This window comes from Ambystoma mexicanum, chromosome 3p (assembly GCF_040938575.1).
Source record: "Ambystoma mexicanum isolate Mex_15411 chromosome 3p, UKY_AmexF1_1, whole genome shotgun sequence".
Classification (NCBI taxonomy): Eukaryota; Metazoa; Chordata; class Amphibia; order Caudata; family Ambystomatidae; genus Ambystoma; species Ambystoma mexicanum.
The window spans coordinates 965,467,117-965,483,360 of NC_090925.1; the positions used below are offsets into that span (position 1 = coordinate 965,467,117).

The 16,244-nt window shown below is 44.8% G+C and overlaps 1 long non-coding RNA gene across 2 annotated transcripts in view; it reads right to left on the reverse strand.

The window, feature by feature from the left end:
- Positions 1–13,945, reverse strand: part of LOC138579656 (uncharacterized) — a 78,629-nt gene extending 64,684 nt beyond the window's left edge. For both annotated transcript variants that reach the window (XR_011304117.1, XR_011304116.1), the window contains exon 1: positions 13,866–13,945. This is a non-coding gene — a long non-coding RNA (uncharacterized lncRNA). The remainder of the gene's footprint in view (positions 1–13,865) is intronic.
- Positions 13,946–16,244: the final 2,299 nt, after the last annotated feature.

The window sequence follows — 16,244 nt, forward strand, 5'->3', positions numbered from 1 at the left end:
CATTTTCGCCATCGTGCGAAGGAATGAACGTGCAACATGATGGCCCAATTTTGGCACAAACTTCTCCATCCATCGCTGTGATCATGTCAAGGACATACCTATTCTGGAGTGTTATCGGTCGTATGGCCCTCAATTCTTCTTTGATAGCATTGATTTCCTTTATGGTAGTGTAGATCATCTGCAAGAGTTCCCAGCGAGTGATTTTCAGCCACTTCGCATTGGCCATCGTCTGTATTCCTGGCATAAAGATAGTCGTGAATACTACAGCAGTCTGGCTGAACAACCTGTGCTCATATGGAATAGCATCAAAAGCTTCTATTGATTTCGCTGAGAAATAGTTCTCCCTATTTGTTTGGTTGAGGAGTTTGAGCGCTCTTCTGCTTCTCAAATGAGCATCCGCTTTTGGAAATTCACCAATGTTCCGTCCCTCTGTGGAATCACTAAAGCTGGAATATGAATGAGCACTAAGGAACACATCCCTCCCCAGTCCTTGGGCAGTTTCATGTAGGCCCTGGACCCACAAGCCCAATAAGGATCCAATCGGACTGCTGTTCCTTCCTTCATGCCTGGTACATCAAAAATTCGGCCACACTGGTGGTTCTCTCCGACTTTCCTCGTGCCATTATTCTTGAAACATAAGGACGCACTCTTTAGGGGTAGCATATGCAATGGTCCTCCTTTATCATCGACCCATGTCAACAATTTTGCAATCTTCGCCCATTGATCCTTGCATTCCTTTTCTGCATTTAACACCATTTTTTCCCACTGCCTGATTAATGCTGCTGCTTTGCACACAACCAATCCGTCAACCCATCCTTCGTGAGTCAGCACTGTTCCTTTAATTTGTAATTGTTCTCATTCCCAACATAACCATATCTCTTCCTTATTCTTGCCGTGGCAATTTAACATCTTGTTTTCTTCGATCCTGATTCCTGCTTCGTTCATTCTAGATTGTTCATATTTTATTATTTAATGCCTTGGTTCCAGCTTCTCACTTGTCTTCAAACTTTGCACATATTTATCTTCTCGTTGATTTGTCGCTTTATTCATCCACACTATGGATGCTGTTCGACCCTGGAACTGTCCTCTTGTCAGGCAAAGTGCGAGATGCGTCAGGCAATGGGCTTTTTTTTCACTGGTACTTCTGTAGCTATGAATATTTTGGAGGTTCCCATGGCATAAGGCATGAGAGTGCAGAGGTAGCAACTCTTCTTAGATGTTCTCTCTCCCACCTTTTTCATGTGCTGGTATCACATGTTGTTACTTAAGTGTGATGCACTATCTATATAAGTGTTTATCCCATCATTATCTTCCTCTGCATTTCTCTTGTCACTCCCCAATGTACAGTTTATATAAGACTCATGAAGCATATCAAAAAGAGTTCTCTTTGTGGGGAGGATCATAGGAACATCTACCTCAGTGGAAGTGAACAAACGAAGAGTAGTTCCTGTGGTGGGGGGAACCATAGTAGTCTCTATTTCAACAGGAGCATCAATATCACGAGGAAGGCTAAACAGGAGAATCAGAAAGACACAAAGCATAGTCACACATATGTATATCACAAACCAACGTATTAACCCCCACCACTTATGGCATTCTGGAATTGGTTGGGCTTGCTCATTCCCCAAAATCATGCCAGCTTCAACATTCCTCATTTTTATTTCAATTGTTAAGGAAAAACACTTTTACTTTGGCAGCTACAATAGATCTGGTAGCTGTAATATTTATTCTACTATTGCTACAAGCAGTCTTCTCATTACAGGGCCATTTTTAGGACCCTGTACAAAAGTGTGAATATAAACGTCTCTTCTGACGAGGATAAGCTTGAAGGATAAATATAAAAACAGCAAGCATAAGTCTGTGAGCATTTCCGTTTGTTAGGACCATCGATTCAACCAAATAGAAACTCAGTGAGAAACGAGTCTGGGAACTGCTCACTATTCCAGTCGTCAAACTCGAACTCAAAATTGGGCATATTTGCGATACATCAATGTCATTCTAAAGTCCACTTTTCAAAAGATTCCTGGGACTCTCGGCATTGGGTTGCACACCTGCTATAATATCTATAAGGAGTGTCCAAGGTGAGTCACAGTCCAAATGCAAATCTGCATTTATCAACTAGTAGCTTTATCATCTGTCTTCTTCATCATCGATTGAGTCTGCACACGCTGAAATTCTTCTGGTCTTGCTTCTGAATCGACAGTTAGGGGTGGTGCGGTCTCGCCGGCGTATAACTTTGTGTCGTTCAGGTGTATACAAGCTCGTCTACCTTGGACATTTACTGCTGTGGGGGTAACATTTTCAACGCAAAAGGGGCCATTAAATCTTAGCTCGTGCCACTTCCTAGTGAAGTTTCTGATTAGCACGGTATTGCCAACAAAAAGTCTAGGTGCTGATAGTAATTCAGAAGATCCAGTTGCTGAATGGTTTTCATCTGTGTTCTAAGACCAACCCCCCTGACGCTTGACTTGATCTGAAATGAGAGAGATGCTAGAGGTCATACATGTCAACTAATTATGCATCTCATCACCTAGCAATTTCGCAGTCCTCTGGACATCACTTGTACTCCTCGATGGAGGTGTAAGAGGCATTCTCATTCGCCTCCCTGTTACTAGTTCGTGGAGTGTGAGGTGGTGGTCCGGCCCAGGCTGATTCCTTAGGGCATATAAAGCTAAGGGCAAGCAATATAGCCAATCCTTCTTCAAAGTTAGCTTGAGCTTGGCAATCCTTTTTTAAGGAGGCCGTTGAGTCTCTCACATAGTCCGTTCGCTTGCAGGTGATAAGCAGAAGAAAACTTGTGCTTAATGCTCAACAATAGTCCTTTCTGTTCGAACACTTCATTGACAAATTGTGGGCCATTATAGCATCTCAGCACTTCACACACACCCCATCCTGGAAAGACTTCATGTACTAAAAACTTTGCTGCGCAAGTGGCGTCAGGATGTGTACTCAGACCTGTTTCGATCCACCTGGAGAATGGACACACCACCACTATAAGATACCTGTATCCATTATACACCTACAGCATATCAACATAATCAATATTTAAATGCTGAAAAGGACCATTCTGCCGAGGAATGACTCCTTTAATTGTTCTTAGTGTATGCCCAGCTGTACATTTCTGACATACAGTGCAATTCACTACATAGAATACAACGTGCTCTTATAGATTTGGAACAAACCAGTCTTCCGCAATCATTACAGCAAGACTTTCCCTAGTCACATTCGCGGGATAATGCAGCTGTTTTAGCACAATCTTTAATAACGCTACTGGCATCACTAGCTTTCCAGTGCTATCCTGTCACCATAATGCTTCTGTGGGGGATAAAGAACGCCCCCTTTCGTTTCTATAATTCATGTTCTTCCTGCGGTGCACTTCCCTGAATCTCCATTAATTGTGTTTTCAGCAAATGATTATACCATTCAGGTATTACCACAATCGTGACTACCTTCTCTTTGACATTTGGAGTATCAAAATTTGAGATATCTGGTGAATACGCAACCATTTTGGCTTCTGCATCTGCTGCTTCATTTCCGCAAGAAATAAAGTCACTTTGCTTATTGAAAGCTGCGCGTTTAACTATCGCTGTGGCTACTGGGAGATGTAGTGCTTTAATGGGCCTGTCCAATAAGGATGCGTACTGCACTGGAGTGCCATCCACTCGGAGGTAGCCCCTCCTTTTCCAACGTGCTAGCCCTGTATGTACAGTTGACGTCACATAGGCGGAGTCACTGTACATGTCACTTCCTGCCCTTTCTGAATCTGGAGCGCGACAATGAGCGCTACCAACTCAGCAGTAATCTGGCACTTGCTACAATCTCAAACTCTCCATTTGATCTATGCCTCACTACAGCTGCGCCAGAATGCCTTTCTCCACTTGTTTGATCAATTTTTGAAGAACCATCATTAAAGAGAATTTCCCCTCCTGACAAATCATTCTCTTTTATACAAGGTATATCATCATAAAATTCAACATAGTTCGCACAGTCATGCACGTGATCACTCTCTGTCACTGGCCCAGCTACAAATGTGACTGGATTCACTATTTTACATCGGATAATTTTGATAGTTGGATTTGAAATTATTACTTCATAAACAGAAGCTCTCTGGGATGTCAATGTACCCTTGGGTTTCTCTAAAATGGCAAACAAAGCATGTTCCACAAAAAGCATCATAAAGCAGACCATTACAATACTTGTACATTTCTCAATTGCTAAAGCAGCGGCTGCCAATGACTGTTCATACAGAAAGTGTCCTTTCATAACTGGATCTAAAATCCCACTATAATACGCTAGAGGTTTATACCCCAATGTGGTCATCTGTGTAAGCACTGCAGTCATGACTGTCCCATTCGTGTGCGTAAATAAGAAAAACTCCTCCATAATTGGGGATTCCCAAAACAGGATCTGTACAAATTACTTTCTTTATCTCCTCAAATCCTTACTCTATTTCCTTAGTCCATTCTATTTTAACACCTTTCACCTGTGCTTTCATTAAAGCCTGTAAAAGGCGTCTTGTGTACGAACTATAATCAAACACCCATAACATATCCCCAAATATTGTTGCATCTGTTTTACTGTGTGCAGTTTTTGGGTTTTCATAATCCCATAAGCCCTTTCAGGTGTCAACTTCTTTACCTGATGTGAAATCAACTGCCCTATGTACAAAATATCTTGTTGGCAATACTGTAGCTTCTCTTTATCTACCTTGTATCCCTTGTCTGCTAGAATAGTCATCAACTGAATCGAGTCCTGTCTACACTCATCTTCTGTAGTGCTACAAATTAAAATGTCATCTACGTACTGCATCACAATACTTTTCAAATCAATATTGCCTATGTCCATCTGTAGCACCCTGTTAAAGATAAATGGAGACTCACAGTACCCTTGAGTCAGCCTAGTGTGTTTCAGAGGAGTCTGGCGGAACGTAAAGTAAGTCAAGTCTTGTGAGTCCTTGTGCAATGGAATTGAGAAAAACGCATTTTTCAAATCAATCACGTGAAATATCGAGCTTCCACTGGGATACTACATAGTATTGTCACTGGGTTAGTCATGTCCTGTATGAATCTCCACAAGCCTCCCTTTGATTCTTTCATAGTATACACAGCGGTATTACACAATGATTCTAATGGCCTTGAATACCTTGTTTCATCAATGCTCGAGGTAAAATCGCCCCTGGCTTCAGCTTTATTTTAACTTCCCCTATTCCCTTCAATAGTTCTACATCATAAGGGCCTGTGATCCATAAGACACTTGGCACCATCTCCAAGACCTGGTCGAAAAATGCTGGACGCTGGTGCATTTTCGTCATTTGCTGTGGGATTTCCCTTTTCTCTATTCTTATCCAGTATGTAATACTCATAAAGAACACTACTTCATCATTTGTTGGATCATCACTAAACATGTAATCGTCAGTAATGTCAGTCAACCTACACCCTTCTTCGAGAGCTATTACTGTTCTCCATGGTCTACCCTCATCATCCGTTCCTTCAAGCATCGCCATTTCCCTTCGTACAATGGCTGCTTCAAATTCTAGGTGTACCAGTAGAGCAAGAGTTTTTTCTTTATGGAATGAGCATTCTAATGACATTGCTACCTGGCATAATGGGAAGACCTATGAGGATACCTGACAAATTCTTGTTTAGACCACAGATACATATGGACTAAGAGCGGGGACAGATTATCCCTCTAGAATTAGGATTCTCTTTCCTCGTCTGACATGTCTATTCCCCAACTAGTGTGACTCTCGTCCACTTCACCCTTATCTAAGTTCAGTCTACTTCATTTGCGCAGCTAGAGGTTTTAGTTTCATTGCAATATCCTGCTCTACTTTGTAAAGAGCCAGGTGAACATATATTTTGTATCCCAGATAAACCATTGCTTAATTGGATTCAGGGCTAGTCCATTTTCATTTGCATAGCAGTGCAAACCATTAAGTAGACGTTGAAGTCCGATTGCTGTTCTATCCAGGACTACAACATCGTCTGCGTAGGCAAGCCAGTGGAGCCTTACCCCATTCAACACTGGACTTGCCAACACAGACGGAGCCAGATATTCGCTCATGTCTGCTATGAATAAATTGGAAAATAGCAGTGCCCCTAGACACCCCTACCTGACTCCCCAATTCACTCTGACTGGTTCAGCCAGGTGACCCTCCTCATCCAAACGCACTCTGATGTTATTCTCTTTATGGACCTCTATAAGCATACCTATAATTCCTTCTGGGATTCCCTTTGCCCTCTACTTCTGCCAAAGCCTTCCCCTGTCCATCTGATCGAAAGCCTTGGAGAAGTCGACCCAGGCCCCAAACAATAGCTTTCCTCCATCGTTGCTTACATTTTCACTAAGAAGATTTAACACAATTTTTTGGGTGGTAATTAGCCACCATTGTCCTATCGCCCCCCTTGAACAAAGGGATAATGGTGGCAGATTTCCAGGATGGAGGAAATTCCCTTCTTACCAAGATCTCCTTGAAAAGCCAATTCAGCAATTTCGCCCATAATGCCGGGTAACTTTTCAGAACCTGATAGGTAAGGCCATTCGGGCCTGCCGCTTTTGAGGTTGAGCCTTTCACAATTAAATCTATGATGTAAGACTCATCGAATACTAGCTCCACTCCTCTTGTCTGTTATACTGAAGGCAGTTTTTTGTGGTTTCCCAAAAACCAGGCCTAAATGACTAATCCAGTCACTTTCAGAGAGTAGATTGCATTGATGATTCCCCATTTTCCCCTCCAATTGGTTTAGGACTAACCGGACCTCTCTGGTATCCCTTTTTCCAATTAACTCTAACATATGTTCCGCATCCTGCTGAAGCCTTCCTATTTTCCTGGATATCAACCATGCTTTATAGATATTAATTATTCGTTTTTCCTCCTTTTTCATTTCCTCCATGTCACCATTCATTTTTCTGATGATTCTTAAATCCCTATTCAGCTCTTTTTTCCTCCTCATAGTTTCTTCGTCAAACACATGACAGTGGACTTGTTCCTCCATTCACCTTGTGAGGAAAAGTTTCCCAAACACTTTTTTTTTTTTTAAACGGTTTTTATTAATTTTTAAAACAAACAATACAAACCAAACTGGCAGCGCTTTTTGCAACAATCACATGAACATCAATTAGTCAAGACCACTGCTCCCCCAATCCCTCCCCCCTCAAGAGCTTGTTTGTCCTTCACTTTCTGTATCTGCTACGTGTGGCAGGGTATCACCTCCTTCTGAGTCTGCAGAATCCGTTATTGTTCCAAACAGTCCTGCTATTAATACTCTCCATGCCATCAGGGTACCCACTTCTTCTTCCCCACACATGCTACATGCCTCCTGCCATACCACCGTTTCAGCCTCCGCCCATTTCTGCAATTCCTGCCACCATACTTCCACCCGTGGCTTATGACACTGCTTCCATCCCATGGCAATCCTTCGTTTTGCGAGCACATATGCCAAGTCCTTCAATTTCCCAACATGTTTAAGTTTTCTTGGTCTGGGAAACCCTCCCAACAGGCAGGCCCAGGCCGTATCTATAATGAGCGTGACCCCTTTGTCCGCTAGTTTTTGCGCCACTTCTCCCCAGAAACTCTCAATCACTGGGCAAGACCAACACATGTGTGTCATATCAGCATTTTCCTTATCGCATTTTGGGCATGCTTATCGTCCCGCATTTACAAACTTCAAAATTCTCATCGGGGTCATGTAAGCTCTGTGCATTATATACAACTGTATTTGTTGTAATCTAGCATTTCTTGACACCTTCTTGTGGCATCCCATAGCACGCTCCCACATCCCATCCTCCATCTGTGCTCCCACCTCTGTTTCCCAATCCAACCTCAAATGCGTCAACTCCTTCCCAACCCGGGTCATCACCATCTCATACAATCTAGAGATCTCATGCCCCCCTTCTGATATGTCATATATTGTCCCCATAGTGGCGTCTGGTTCCTCCGCCAATACAGTCTCAGGCCAGATTTTACCAATATTCTGCACCAGCCTTAGGTATGTGACATACTGGCCCCTATGCAAGCCCGCCTCTTCCCCTAGTCCTTCAAAATCCCTAATGGTCCCCTCTTGCCAAACATCCCCCAATGTAACCAGCCCGACCGACTCCCAGTAGGTCCTGATTATCATCCTTAGTTGCTTGTCTTCCCCTGCCAAAGCAACCAACGGCACCTGCGGGGAACACGGGTACGGGTCCTCCATCATTCGACATACTCTACGCCACATCTTCCACCCCAGAAACATTATTCCCGGGCGCTCCTTCATTTCCTACCTAGGCATCCAATTAATTTCCTTCAGGTAAAACGGAGTGCAGTCCTGTCCAAACAGCCTAAATTCGGGAGTTACCTCATCAGAGAGTCATTTGACCACATATTGCAACTGACCAGCTACATAATAGGCCTCAAAATTAGGCAGCTTAATACCCCCCCTCTCATAGAAATTCTGCAACTTCCATAGCGCCATTCTATTCTGGGTGCCATGCCATAGGAAGTCTCTGCACATACTATTCAGCTTGGCAAAAAACTTCTTAGGTATCATATACGGAATATTGCTGAAAAAATGTAAGAGCCTAGGCAGGACCACCATTTTAAGCATCGCCCCCGTCCCATCATCGCCAACGGCAACTTCTCCCAAAACTTCATGCTTATACGGATTTTTCCCACAGCCACCTCGGTGTTATGCAAATGTTCCTCCTCTACCGTGTGATACACATATATTCCGAGGTAGCGGAAGGAACCAACCGCCCATGGTATCGGCAACACTGGCAACCGCTCAGGAAGGGTTCCTCTGTAGCTACCCAATGGGAATATGCTCGATTTTTGGGGATTCACCGCTATGCCAGACAGTTCTGCATACCTTTCCATTACCTCCAGAATATATTGAAGCTTTTCCTCCGGATATTTCAAATATAATAGTAAATCGTCAGCATACAGGGATATTAGGTGTTTCTCTCCCCCTACCTCAATGCCTATCATGTCATATTGTTGCCGAAGGTACACTGCCAGGGGCTCCAGGGCCAGAATATATAACATCGGGGACCAGGGGCACCCTTGTCTGGTGCCTCTGCTAAGTTGCCACCTCTCGGATATCACTGCTCCTGTGCGTACCCAAGCTAGCGGCTCACTGTACAGCAACTTCGCCCACCTAATGTAGCCCGGCCCCATCCCGTATTCCCTCAGGGCCTCCAGCAACCACAACCACCTGACTGAATCGAAAGCTTTGACTGCATCTAAGGACACAACCGCCATTTCACCCTCGCTCTTGCTCCCCCATTCAACCACCCGGTGGAGTCGCCTATGGTTGTGGGTTATATTACTGTTGGGGACATAACCTGTTTGGTCCGGATGTATCAATTTACTAATAACTCTCTGCTATCTATTAGTCAGGACCGCCGTCAATATCTTGCCGTCCTGGTTCAGCATTGACAAGGGCCGCAGCTATGCCCTGGTTTGTTGGGCTTAGGGAGCGGTATTATAATCGCTTCTCTAAGCGATTCCGGCAACCGGCCCACCTCGAACGATTCATTAAGCATTTCTAGCATGGGGGGAGTACCTCTTCTCTATATGCTTTATAAAATTCGCTAGGAAGTCCGTCCGCTCCCGGGGTCTTACTGGTGGGCAGCTGCCTCACCACCTCCTCCAATTCCTCCAAAGTAATCGGTGCATCCAGCTCTTCTCTTTCTTCGGCACTAATCTTAGGTAATCCCATATCTCTTAAAGTTTCCCTTATCTCCTCTCGGCTGCCCCCCCTTTGTCCTCATATAGTGCCCTGTAATAATCCAAGAATGCCTCATTGACTCCTTCTTGGGTGTTCGCTACCTCCCCATCCTCTTTGGTTATCGTCCTAATCGGGGGCCTAGGGTTTCACTCTTGTATAGCCACGCCAAGAGACGGCCCATTTTATCCCCACCTGCATGCTGCTTCTCAACATACTTCTTATAGTTAAGGTTGCAGAGCCTTTCCCAAAGTTCCGCACACTGCTGCTGTAGTTTAAGTACTAGCTCCGCGCCCCCCCTCCACTATTGAGTTCCCTTTCCAGTTCATCCTCAGCTCCCCCTAACTCCGTCAGGACCCCACCCTGCAGGCCCTTTGATTTAGCAATGGCAGTACCCCGCAACACCACCTTAAAGGCTTCCCAGAGCGTGCCCGCCGAATCCACACTGCAAGTGTTCTCTTCGAAATAATATATAGTCTCGTCTCTGATATCCTCTCTGAAGACCAGATCCTTGAGCGCCTCAGCCCAGAGGCGCCACGTCGGTATCCGCACTCTGGGGCTGCAGTACTGCCACCCCAGGACCAGAGGCGAGTGGTCCGACAGGACCTTCTCTTTGTATTCTATTTGGGTGGTCTCCACCACCACATCTGGAGTGACAAACAAAATAATCAAGTCTCGTATGCAGTTGCTGCGGGGCTGAATAATGTGAATACTGCTCCCCATTAGGATGTTTCAGCCTCCAAACATCTGTCAGCCCAAAGTCGTCGAGCAGCGTCTGCAATGCCCTGGCTGCTGGGGTGGGCCTATCAATCTTATCATCAGATCTGTCTACCCTGGGGTTCAGCACACAATTAAAATCCCCTCCCCAAATAACCGCCCCACTCACACAGGTACCCAGGTTGGAACACAGAGTCCTAAAATATGCCGCTGTGTTTTGATTGGGGGCATACGTATTTACAATGCACACCTCTTTATTCTCCACCAGTGCCTTCAATATAACCATCCTCCCCTCTGTATCCACCACCTCTTGTGTAAGTTGGAGCGGAGCGTGCGGTGCCACCCAGACCAACACTCCCCTAGCGTAGGCAGAATACGGAGAACCCACTACAATACCTTGCCACTTCTTCCCCAACAGTTCCAACTTTTCCCGAGTCAGATGCGTCTCCTGCAACAGTGCAATATCAATCTTCTATCTTTTCAAATACATCATGACCTTGTTCTTCTTTAAGTAACTATTAAGTCCCCTGACATTCCACGTTACGATCTTAAGATCCCCCATAGCTCATAAGTATCCTCCCCCCTTCCGTGCAGCCAATCCCACCTGCCCATGCGATACAGATACGATACAGCCCTCTAGCTTTTTCTTGTAGCCTCATGTACAAACTCGAACTCCCCATAACTATGTACACCCCAAACTCCCCACTTCCCTCCCCATCCTCTACCCATCCCTTCCCCAACACCACATTCCCCAACTGCTGCCCAGCTCCATCCATGGAACTCAGGCACCCCCACAACTAGCCCTGCAAGCACCAACCAAAGCCCAGAGCTCAGTAGGGTGAAGTCGCCCTAATGGCCACTTAACTAAGGTTATTAAGTGGGGTAAAGAGATCCGCTCTGCAAGGCTCCCCTAAAAACAGCAATAGTCACAGTGCTCATAATATATTGTTTAACAGTCAGACCTTCTCTGCCTAAGGCCGCTCAAATGACTATAATCAAGTCCCAGAGTCCTATTCCGCGCCATCTTGTAGCGCCCTCCTCGTGCACTACTTATCTCCTCCATATCCTCTTCCCGTCCAAACGTCAGACTCCTGGGGGCATCCCTGCGCATCGAGCCATCCCATGGCGTCCTCCGGAGTCTGTGTTTGTGAAAAACTTTCAATTTCGCCGGATACAGCAACATGTATTTATGGCCCGCCTCTCTCAATCTCCGCTTTACCGTCCCAAAGTTCATACGGCTACGCTGCACAGTCAGGGTATAGTCCGGGTAGGCCGTTATGTTTGCCGCCCCTCGTGTAATCGTTCCACCCTTGCGGAAGTGTTCTAGTATCCTCTCCCGGCCCCGGTAATTAAGGATTTTGGCAATTACTGGCCTAGGTGGGTTTCCCGGCAGCGGCTTCCTTGTCAGAGCTCTATGCGCACGTTCCACCGCGAATACCTGAGATAAAGCTCCTCCGGGTATCTCCTGCAACAGCATAGATTTGATGAACTCCGTGGGATCGTGGCCCTCTGATCCTTCTGGCAGGCCCATGTCTGCTATGAATAAATTGGAAAATCGCGGTGCCCCTAGACACCCCTACCTGACTCCCCAATTCACTCTGACTGGTTCGGACAGGTGACCCTCCTCATCCAAACGCACTCTGATGTTATTCTCTTTATGGAACTCTATAAGCATACCTATAATTCCTTCTGGGATTCCCTTTGCCCTCTACTTCTGCCAAAGCATTCCCCTGTCCATCTGATCGAAAGCCTTGGAGAAGTCGACCCAGGCCCCAAACAATAGCTTTCCTCCATCGTTGCTTGCATTTTCACTAAGAAGATTTAACACAATATTTTAGGCGGTAATTAGCCACCATTGTCCTATCGCCCCCCTTGAACAAAGGGATAATGGTGGCAGATTTCCAGGATGGAGGAAATTCCCTTCTTACCAAGATCTCCTTGAAAAGCCAATTCAGCAATTTTGCCCATAATGCCGGGTAACTTTTCAGAACCTGATAGGTAAGGCCATTCGGGCCTGCCGCTTTTGAGGTTGAGCCTTTCACAATTAAATCTATGATGTAAGACTCATCGAATACTAGCTCCACTCCTCTTGTCTGTTATACTGAAGGCAGTTTTTTGTGGTTTCCCAAAAACCAGGCCTAAATGACTAATCCAGTCACTTTCAGAGAGTAGATTGCGTTGATGATTCCCCATTTTCCCCTCCAATTGGTTTAGGACTAACCATACCTTTCTGGTATCCCTTTTTCCAATTAACTCTAACATATGTTCCCCATCCTGCTGAAGCTTTCCTATTTTCCTGGATATCAACCATGCTTTATAGATATTAATTATTCGTTTTTCCTCCTTTTTCATTTCCTCCATGTCACCATTCATTTTTCTGATGACTCTTAAATCCCTATTCAGCTCTTTTTTCCTCCTCATAGTTTCTTCATCAAATACATGACATTGGACTTGTTTGGGGCTCCTCCATTCACCTTGTGAGGAAAAGTTTCCCAAACAAACTTTATAAATCCTTCTGGGGAACAGTTGTTGTATTGCATGTACTCTGGCAGGCCCATTAGCCTATCATTAAGTTCTTTGCCCTCAAACTTATATTTGACGAGACGTGCTCTACCTACCTCCTTACACTGGTTAAGCATCCACTCCTCGGGTGGTGGATTTTCCCTCTCTTCTTGGGACATCTTCCAAAGCTCTTAAATACCCAGCTTGTTCTCCAATTTCTTCCCCGTGTATGCAGCATCATGTGTTCATGTGTTGCAGTACTGCTTTTGACAATGATCCCCCTTTGCGGCCATGGCATGCACATCTTATCTGCTGTGCCTTTCACCCATTCCGCACTATACTGTTTGAGCTTGGGCATGTGCTTTGGCAGTGTCTTACATAAATGCATCAGAGGAGTGTCTCCCATTGTGACGAGTCTCAATTGACTGTCAATACTTACCAGATTTTATAAAGAATACCTTCACCAAAAACAACAAATATGAGCGCGCTCCACCAATCGCTGCTCAAACCTCTATTTTTCCAATGATATCTGTCTACCTCTGGATTGGTACCAACCATTTTCCTAGATAGATAATATAACTTCTTGACCTTATCTCAATTCTTTTACAACTGTTTGCATCGCTCTTCGACACCTTAATTCAACTCAAATACACAAACAGACTAATCGACTTTGCACATAAAAACCTCAGTGAACACCCTTTTTCCTCTTGCCTCTAATTAATACTCTGATCACAGTGTTTAGCTCGTCTCTTTATGTAAACCTGTTTACACATAGCCTAGGGACCTCTTCTTCAGGTTTTCTCTTGGTTCAGGTTTCTCAGGCATTATATCTCTCTCTTTACACAATATTTCCCATTACTCCCGTTACTCTTGTTACTTTTGTTACTTTTAAAATGACCACAACCCAGTTCCCTTAGTATATATTCCCCCTAGTGTACTCACCATTCGCTTGGTTGGCTTGAAGCCTTCGGTATCGTCTCCTCCTCCAACCGACCACTTTCACCTTCCGGCCGCAAAGCACCTGTGGAAACCAGGTAGGGATTTCGTCAAAGAGGGAACCCTGCCCACCGTCTCGATTCATCCTGCAAGATTTCTATTTGGCTGCTCTCCACAGGAAACCCTGCGATCTTCCGGCTAAATGGCGCAGGATGTCTGATCGTCTGAAATACTGGAGTTAATTAGTCGATGGGTCTAACCATCCTACCACTTCTACCAAGTGTCGGTTTATGGCCTTTAAATAAGTAGCATATTGTGCAGTAGATGGGATGCAAAGAAACTCTTACACCAAATAAACCAACTCAGGAAGAAGGCAAAATCTTTTAACTGTTTTAATATCAGTTATCTAAAACAGGGAGTTACAACGGGCATCAACGGACGTCGCACAGCATAATCTTACTCAAAGCATTTCATAAAAAACAATACTGATATAGCAAAAACTTGTCATACGTGACATCATACTAAGTGGCAAACAAGAAAAACCTACTAGGGGTTGTGGTTGGCTCAAAGGGAACATCTAATAATATGTTCTATATGGGAAAGGTTTGTGATTGGGTCTCTACAGTCAGGTGGACAAATTATGCCCACCCCTAGTGCAAGTCATCTTCAACAGCTATTAGGTACACAGTATATCACTGACTATCAAACTATAAGGCTTTTCTTTATATGGCCTTCTATAATTGGTTGACACGCCCGTGCCCTTCTGGAACATTCATCTCACTAGCAGCACGTAAACTGGTACCCCATGTGTTAGTGGGTGGACTTGACCATGTCTCCCCATCCAATTAGCCAAACATCCATCATCTCTCGTGCCTTCTCCCATGCAGACTCTTTGAACTTGGCCTTGCAAAGTATCCTTGCTCCTCAGAATATATGGGAGTGTGAGCACGTGTTATCTCAAGTATAGAACTGCATGCCCACTTCTATTTCTATTCATAACCCACGTGACAGTAGACCACAATTCGGCTCCTTTTCTAGCATTTAATTATATTAAATGAATAAACTTGCCACTCATGGTGTTCTTTCTTTGCACCTTAACAAGGGATGACTCAGCCTCTCATGTTCACTATTCTTCAAGGATAGATAGCCAGTTCTTGGCTGCTCCAGCCTCGATTACAGCTGCTTTCTTGCTGCGACACACAGCTCTCGATCCTTCTTTCCCATGGGTTTAAGCTTACTAAAGTTGTGACACCGAAGTCCAGATCCTATATAATGGCGGCACTGCCTACAGTCTATTTACTATGTATAGCTAGCCTTTATGATTACTTAGTCTACTTGCGTTGCTGCATCTGTACAGTTATAAAACAGCTTGCATTTTCTGCAGTGCTCTTCACATGTGCAATCTTTACTTCGCATATGAAAGTTTACTCGATTCTTTACTTCGTCATCAGATTCCATAAGGTCCATGCATTCTCTTCTTCAGTCAATTTTCATGTCATACTCGTTCCTTGTGATGACACCAATTTATCTCTCATCTTCATATTCCTTCGGGGATCACTTTCAAAAGATTGTCATCTCTACGTGGATACATCAGATTGGGTTTTCTTAGTGGATATCTTTTCTCAAAGCCTCTCCGCGGAATAAGCACAACCACTGGTGTAATGCATGGTGCGACTTCTGATTTCCAGCATGTAGGCAGGAGAGGGGCGGGGCTTCCTGGAGAGGCATTCGGTTGCTCCTCTGCAAATGCAACTAAAGAGTTTGACAAAGTAGATTGGTCATTCATGTGTCTGGTCCTTGAGGTGTTCCAATTCGGCCCCCTTTTCGCAAAATGATGGTACTGGCTGTTAGGAAAGATTTCTTAATTGTGGGTAATTTTCCTTCCATGTGGCAACCCCTAAACTTTTTGCTGTTGTTTTCACCAGGATCTAGACTTTGCCAGAGAAGTGCAGCCTTCTGCCGCACTCCTCTGGGCTTTCGCTCCATTCTTACGGGGAAACTGACATGCCCTTAAGACAGTCAGTACCGGGAAACGTTGTTTTCCGTAGTTTCTTTATCATGTTGCAGCTTTCGCGCAACGTGGCACAAGAGGGCACTGTGAGCTAAGTTACCGCTCTCTTGGGTCTCTAGTCTTCTACAGGCCCTAGATACTCTCTTTGGATTGTAAATGAACGGTGCAAGTGAATCACGGACGGGATTGGTGGCAGCGATTGTTTCTTGTGTTTTTAAGCTCCTTTTGGCGTTTTAAGCACGTTTCTCGCGCTAAGCCCAAAATGGTGGCCTGGCTCCCAAAATGGCCAGACCACGAGGCTCTTTGTCCTGTCCGCTGACCGTCTTGCCCCCTTCACCTCCCCCAGGTCTAGCCGACCCGGGGCCTTCCTTATT